Below are 2,054 nucleotides of genomic sequence, written 5' to 3'. Positions count from 1 at the left end.
GCAGGAATGAAAGCTGAAGATGTAAGTACTCACGCAGGAAAGTTTTACTTAAAATATCAGGTCCTATGAAGCAAGAAACAGATGGAACTCTGTAGTGTAGAGACTACCAAATCTAAATACCCTATCAAAAATTGCCTTTTGAGTCTCGCATCTCTTCTCTGGCAAATCTGCCCTTGAAATGTTGATAGAGGTTACTCACTGGGGGGGCAGGGTAAGACCCGTAGAACTTACATTTAAGTCAGGATACAAGAACTAAGGACTACAGTGAACAAACTGCATAAACCAGGTTGTCAGGAGTGCTCCTTATTTTTGAATACTTTGGTGTCCAATGAAAAGCAAATGTGTGCTTTCCTTCAGTGGAAAATTAATTGGGTCTCTCTTGCCTCTCTTGTCCCACCTCTTAGAGGAAACTAGTAAGAACATACTAACTTTGAGAGCTCTACCATGCACCTCCTTCTACCTCTGAAGACAAGCCTTTTTCTATATTCAAAGACCCATCTGGGTAAAATTTTAAATTCTCATCACAACACAAAAAGATTTGCTTTTGTGAGGACAGCATGAGATAGGCATGGTTGACTACAAAGGTTAACAAAACCACCTATTGACAGCAGCCTCCAGACAGAACAGGAGGAACTGAGCAGCAGAAACAGGCTCTCAAGTTGAGGCAAGGTGTTGAAATAAAGGGATCCTTAGGAAAAAGCGACAACAGAACTGAGTCTGAGCTGGGACTCCTAAGAGAAAATGAAATTACAACGGACTACCCTCCACTCCGGCCCCTGGCTTTGGTGACAGGGAACATACACACATGTAGAATTAATTTCCACAGTCAATTTTCAAAGAACATCTTCATAACCATCGAAAGTTTAAAGCCTCAGGCAAGACTCAGCAGGAGCATACTGGTCTGCTGTGTACGTGTCATTGAACAATTTAATCCTACTATGCATATGATCCCATACTCAGAGAAACTAGTTTGTCATGTGAACCCCGTATCAAAAAGGGAACGGGAGCGGGGGGAAGACATGTTAATTGATCTCTGTGGCGAACAGCGTGCATCCTGAGGCATAAGAATACAGAAATCCCACTTACTAATGCAAAATTTACTAACCAGAATTAACTACTCCTAATTCACATATAGCTCTTCAGACAACCAAAGGATGCTTCAAAGGTTTAATCTACATACTGTACCTTACAATAGTAAATTCAGATCAAATAGAAGTAAAAGATACTATGATAACTCTTCTCTTCTTGTATTTGTAAGAAAAAGACAGGTTTTCACTAAGCTCTCAACTGTGACTCTTCTATCAAATTTGATTTTACTCTTTCTTTCAGTGCCTAATTCTTGTCTACATTAATGCTATGTAAAGGAAAAAGGAAGCATACATTTAAATAAATTTTCCAGATTTGCAGACAGAAGACAAATGTGTCACTCACGGGGGAAAATTAAAGCTTTCCAGAATGAATACCTTGCACAGATTTTTTTTAGCTCAATTTCATTTTATTAGTCTCCAAGCCTACAAACTAACAGGAATGAAAATAAAATTATGTACAATATATTTAAATAAACATATGCATATTTATTTCCACATGACCTACTCATCTGGATAGGAAGGTATAATAAATACCTCAAGGACTATTGGTGAGGCTGGTGCTTCACACAAAGTCTAGAAAGTTAGATTAAAATCTTATCACATACATAAACTTTGGAAACAATTTCTTGTGTGATTTAAAACCTTTTCAAGACGAATATATCCAAAAGAAAAGTTTCACAAGACACCCAATATGCATAGACAAAAGATTCATTTGTAACTCATACAGCCCTTAACCGATGACAGCTGTGTAAATTTTTTCCATTTGTATTCATGTTTTTAAAAAAATGGATTTATGCTTTAATGTAAGGGAAAAAAAGAAGTTATTTTGTATTGGCCACTTCTCTACCCAGTTACAAATTTTGGTCCAAGAAAGGGAGTACCTATGAACAAGTTAACATTTTGAGCTAGTACAAACAAGTTCATTCACTATTGACCAAGAATATACGAAACACTGACAAAGCCCTC

The sequence above is a fragment of the Fulmarus glacialis genome, unplaced genomic scaffold (assembly GCF_000690835.1).
Source record: "Fulmarus glacialis isolate BGI_N327 unplaced genomic scaffold, ASM69083v1 scaffold11288, whole genome shotgun sequence".
In the NCBI taxonomy this organism is placed as follows: domain Eukaryota; kingdom Metazoa; phylum Chordata; class Aves; order Procellariiformes; family Procellariidae; genus Fulmarus; species Fulmarus glacialis.
The sequence above is the reverse complement of the archived record's forward strand: the minus strand, read 5'-3'. Positions refer to the sequence as shown.